The following is a 6,000-nucleotide window of genomic DNA, read 5'->3' on the forward strand; positions in this document are numbered from 1 at the left end:
CTGTATTATGGCTCTATTGTATAATGAGGATAATATGGCACTCACAGACTTCTATAGAGCTCCACTCTACGGAGCGCTCTTGGACATTGCTGTAAACTATGCAACATGACCAGGCCTTCCAACTCTCCCGGATTCTTTGGGATAGTCCCAGATCTTGGCCTCCATTGGGTCCCACTCCAGTCAAACACTACCTCCGTCCTGCAGCAACTCCATATTCATTAGGCTGCCTGTCCACGGGCATTGCGGAGATCCGCCACCTGGGAGCAGGAGCCGGCAGACAGATGTCCACTGTCAGCGTACCTGACAGATAGGCTCACCACGGAGAATCAAATTGCCGCCCGCGAGCAGAGAATTGCAATTATTTTCCGTTCGTGGACAGGGGGTAAGCGCTCTAGAGAGCTTTCACTGCGTTCCACGCGGCCAGATTATCGCCGTGGGGAACGCAATTCAAACCCACCCGTGGACAGGCAGCTACACATCACCTGACTTCCCAGGCTCCAGACACACTACTGAGAGCAGCACTGTAATAACTACCATGGTGTATAACTGGTATTTGGTGACTGCATTATTTACAGGTATACTAGAGCTGAGCTGCTATGCCCACTATGTAATAAAAGTACATATATAATATCTACACACACACAGCCCCGGTTGAACAAAAGTTGGGACACTGTGTAAAATGTAAAGAAAAAAAAGAGTGCAATGACTTGGAAATGTCATCTCACCATATTTTCTCCACAATAGAACATAGAGCACATACGAAGGGGGGGGGGGGGGGGGGGAAGATTTTTGCACCTGTATTTCTGAGAGACTCTGCCTCTTCATTATGGTTTTTTTTATACACCATCATGTGACTTAGAAAATTGACCCTTCATCTATGTTTCATTAGTAGAGATGAGCGAGTATACTCACTAAAGCACATTACTCGAGCGAGTAGTGCCTTAGCCGAGTATCTCCCCGCTCGTCTCTAAAGATTTGGGAGTGGCGGGGGAGAGCGGGGAGGAACGGAGGGGAGATCTCCTTCTCCCTCTCTCCCCCCCGCTCCCCGCCGCAACTCACTGGTCTCCCCCGCTGGCATCGGAATCTTTAGAGACGAGCGGGGAGATACTTGGTTAAGGCACTACTCACTTGAGTAATGTCCCTTAGCGAGTATACTCGCTCTTCTCTATTCATTAGTAACAGATTTTTGTTAACTCCCAACTTTTGTGAGATGTGTTGCTGCCATCAATTTCTTAATGAATTAATTCCTTAATTTTTGTAAGTTAATTGGAAAAATGTCTCACTTTCTGATATGTCTTCTTTGTTCTGTTATGAATAAAATAGGGTTATATAAGATTTCAAAATCATTGCACTTTTTTTCTTAACATTTATTTACATTTTACACAGTGTCCCAATTTTGGGGGATCTGAGGTTGTATGTATGTGACCCATGCCATCTGTAGTGTATATGTGCCCCTGACGTTGATGAACAAATACACACTAAGAGTCCCAGAGCTCCTGAAACACTATGGTGAGGAGATCCAGTACACACCTTGGATGCTGCCCCCCAAGCACTGCCACAAAATATGGGCAGCCATGATGTAAGGATAGAGGAAGGGGGTGGCAAAAACGTACTCAGCTTCAGGTATTTGGGTGAGGTGCTTGGCCAGGGGTAGGCACCAACATAATGGCAGGGGTCATAGTCATCAGTACTGTGAGTGGGGCAACTAACAAGCACTATTACTGCGAAGAGGTCACTAAGGGGCACTATTGTGTCGAGACCAAAGGGGCATGACCTGACATAAAAAAAGTTGCCACAGAACACTACGTGCCACAGGGCTTGCCTCACTTTCTATAATTCAAGACTTAAGACATGATGTTTCAGCCTTAGTAGTTCTTACCATTGTCATCCTAGAATGAAAGTGCAGAGAAATGCACAATTCTGCTGCATAACTAACCAGATTTGTCACTTAGGGCACTCAGGTAACGATGGGTGATTAACACAATCATTGCAATGAGATCTTCCAGAAAGAGACATAAAGGTTTTAAGGTCCCGAGGAATGCTCATTAAACAGATCACATCCCTATAAACTGTATACAGCAAAACATCATTGACTATGAGGATTACATGACATCTCAAGCGAAAAGGGGAAAGCAAACATCTGGAAAAAATCTGCTTTCCAGCAGTGATCAAATCTCTGCAATTAAAGCAACAGAACATTTAATACACAGCATATAGAAGCGGTATCTTCCCTCGCGGCCTTTCTGCTCTACAAGGGCCATCCTTTGCCCTATTAACCCCTTAGTTGCGGTGACACGGCCATGTGCAGGGCTTGTGATGCTAGTTTTAGAAATGTTTAAGCAGTGAGTCTGGCTCCGTGTGTATTCAGGGCAGCCTCGTCTCCCTGTGTCATGATCTGTGCCTGATAGAATGTTCCAAAGTACAAAGAAATCCTCAAGGGAAATAGGAAGAGAAGCCAAGAATTGAGCAATACGTATTAGATGCCAAGTAGAAACTGTGTCAGGCTCCCAGACACACCCAGGTTCTCACCCGTATGACAAGTATACACTCCATTCGTGAGTCGTAGATAGGGTTTCCTTCACCAAGGTTAAAGATTTTAGCGTACTGTATTGGCCCTGTATCTTAACACCCTGACTTGTTGGTGCCCCCTACTGGCACCCAGTATACTTGCCCCTCTTCCAGTACAGACTTGAATCCATTAACTCTAAACTTAATGCATTGTCATACCTCTATGACTCTACATGCATTAGTAACAACTACTTATGACTTATCGCTTTAAATGTTGGAGACATCAATATCTGTCAGGGCACAATGATACATATATATATATAGAGAGAGAGTGCGTGAGTTAGGGCCACTCACCATGGACCACCGGTTGATCAAGCAGGACTACGTCCCGGAAGAGAACACCATATGATACAATCTATTAGGCTGTAAGACCATATTATACAATGTATCAAGCTGAAGGTCCTTATCATACAATGTATCCAATCGAGTGTTAAACAATAGACACTTAAAGCAACAGTACACACTAAAAGCAGCAGCATACACACACATACAAACACCAGACCGGACTGCAGTATGTTCTTCTAACTATCCACATATGCCGGACAACACGTAACCCCGCAGAACCATGCACAACACACGCTGCCTGCTCTCCATATGGTACCTGCATCTATGTCTGTCCCTCTGACTTCTGAGTCTGCAACTGTTTTTACAAGCAAAACACAGCACTAGAGTGAAAGTCAGGGAGGCATTCCTCCGAAGTTACTCAGAGGTAGTCCGGCCCCTGTGCTTACATATTCAGGCTCGCTCATAAATATGTACGCTGCTCTTGCATAATAAGTGTTGATCCCGGCCGCTGCTTGCAATGCAGCAAATTAAATATTATGGACAAAAAAGGCAGTGACTCAGATGTGCCTCTACCGCTCCGTGTCCTCATGACTAAGCGGACGGACACCGAGACAAGATCTAACTTTTTACCCACCTTCACAGCCAGTTGGATTTTAATTCCTCCAATGTACCAAGAATGCTTCATTTTGAAACAACTTAATGAAGCAACTATAGAAATAGTCTATTAAAGGGCCACTCCGCTGAATTTTTTTTTATTCATTCATTATGCAGCTATCCCCCCAAGTATATATAAATCAGCTGGTATTACCTTGTCTAGGGCTTATTTACACAGGCGTAGGCGTTTTTTACGTTGGACCACCGGCGACATAAAAATGCGTGAATGGGTGCACAAATCTAACATTTGTGCGCTTGTTCAGACGGCCTGGGCTGGCGCATATACGCCGAGCTTGCAATGCCGTTGGGTGGGGGGAGACAGTTTAGCTGTGCTAAACTGTCTCCCTCTTTCCTCCCTCTCGCCAGCTCTCGACAAGGGGAGGAGGCGGGATGGGGCACTGGCGGTGGCTGTATAGACTACTATGGGAGCTTATGACAGCTGCCGGAGAATGGAGGTGGGAGGGAGTTTAGCAGCCTGACTCCTCCTCTCTGCCATTTGCCCGCTGTTTGCAATGGGAGGGGACAGGATGGGGCGGGAGCTAATGTGCTAAGCTCCCACCGCCTCTCCGCCCCTAGTCGGCAGCCAGCAATGGGAGGGGGCGGGACAGGGCGGGAGCTTAGCAACTAGCTCCCGCCCCATCCTGCCCCCTCCTATTGCAAACAGCCGGCAAAAGGTAAAGAGGAGGAGTCACGCTGCTAAACTCCCTCCCACCTCCATTCTCCGGCAGCTGTCATAGGCTCCCATAGGAGTCTATGCAGCCACCACCAGTGTAAAAGCGCCGGGCCACAATGCGCTATCTTAGCCGGCCGGTCGCTTTTACGCTTGGGGGAATACGCCCATGTGAACTGATGCATTATAAACCAATGTATCAAAGGCACAGAGTATATCGGCTGGACGTGAAAGTGCGGCTGATGTACGCTCGTGTGAATCTAGCTTTAAGGTGTTTTTAGACGCACCAATTATTGTTACAAAATTTGTTCAAATGTGCAAAAGTGAATGATAATCGCTCGGTCTAAGGGCTAAAACAGCGTGGCTATCTGAGCGTTAAATCATGTGAATGAATAGCAGTCGCGAGCACGTTGCGGCTGCTATCAGTGAGATTGTTGCTCTCCCCCCTCCTCCTTTGCCGGCCAGCTCCAATAGAAGTCTATGGGAGCCACTGATACTGCGCTGTCAAAAGATAGGACATGTCCTATCTTTTGGGGCAAGAAATCTCAGCGTCAAAAAAATGCACCTATTGCGCTGTTGTTCGGCACATCATTTTCTTAGCACGTCCAAAAATTCCTCATCTGAAAGAACCCGTAGGAAATCATGGGCTCTTTTAGATGCGTTTTTTTGATGCACCTAATTAGTGTCAGAACGTCGCTTGTGTGAAAGAGGCCTAAACGTGAGCCAAAGACTGAACAACAAACGATAATCATTCACTTTTTGTCATGCATTTTATGCAGGCATAAAAATCATCGTCGGCTTGTTCACTTATCGTTCCTTTTAACCCCTTAATGACACGGCCTATTTTGGGCTTAAGGACGCAACGATTTTTGGCGGATTTTCTTCTCCATTTTTCAAAAGCCATAACTTTTTTATTTTTCCATCGGCGCGGCCGTATAAGGGCTTGTTTTTTGTGTGGCAAACTGTAGTTTTTATCGGTACCACTTTTGGGTACATTGACTATATTGTAAAACTTTTATTATTTTTTTTATGATAACAGGGAGAGAAAACGCATCAATTCTGCCATAGATTTTTTTTTTCTTTACAGCGTTAATCATGCAGCATGAATGACACAATACATTTTTTCTGCGGGTCAGTACGATTACAACGATACCAAAATTCTTACATTTTTTTTAGGTTTTTCCACTTTTCTGCAATAATAACCCTTTTTGGAAATCTTTTTTTTTTCTATATCGCTGCATTCAAAGTCCTGTAACTTTTTTTTATTTTTTGATGTACTGAGCTCTGTGAGGGCTTATTTTTGGCGCAACGAGCTGTAGTTTTTATTGGTATCATTTTGGGGTACATACGGCTTTTTGATCACTTTTATTGCGTTTTTAGGGAGGCAAAATGCTAAAAATTAACATTTTGCCTCAGTTTTTTAGTGTTTTTTTTAACGTTTTTTTCCTTGCACAGTCAAAAGCATGTGCAGCTTATTGTACGCATCCTTACAGACGCGACAATACCAAATATGTGGGGTTTAATTTTTTTTTTACCTTTTTTTATGCTAATATGAGAAAAAGCATAAAAAAGGGTTTTTTTACTTTTTTTTTTCATTTTTCTTTTTTATTCATTTTTCTTTTCTTTTTTTTTACGCAATTTGTGTCCCTCTGGGGCACTTACAGTATAGCACTGATGATCGCTGTGATAAGGCATGGCAGGGCTATCAGGCTACTGCCCTGCCATGCCTTATCGCTTATACAGCGATCACAGGCTATGGCAATACAGGACACCAGCCGGGCTCTCTGCGATTATATCGCGAGAGCCCGGTGACGTCACAGAGG

General features: G+C 44.6%; 1 protein-coding gene across 2 annotated transcripts in view; it reads right to left on the reverse strand.

The window, feature by feature from the left end:
• The window catches only part of TNKS1BP1 (tankyrase 1 binding protein 1), a 77,352-nt gene extending 74,092 nt beyond the window's left edge, over positions 1-3,260 (reverse strand). The window contains exon 1 of one of the 2 annotated variants that reach the window (XM_066586828.1): positions 3,170-3,260. The gene's annotated coding sequence lies outside the window, so the exon portion shown is untranslated. The remainder of the gene's footprint in view (positions 1-3,169) is intronic. The other variant, XM_066586827.1, reaches the window with a different exon arrangement.
• Positions 3,261-6,000: the final 2,740 nt, after the last annotated feature.

Source organism: Eleutherodactylus coqui, chromosome 13 (genome assembly GCF_035609145.1).
Source record: "Eleutherodactylus coqui strain aEleCoq1 chromosome 13, aEleCoq1.hap1, whole genome shotgun sequence".
NCBI classification, from domain to species: domain Eukaryota; kingdom Metazoa; phylum Chordata; class Amphibia; order Anura; family Eleutherodactylidae; genus Eleutherodactylus; species Eleutherodactylus coqui.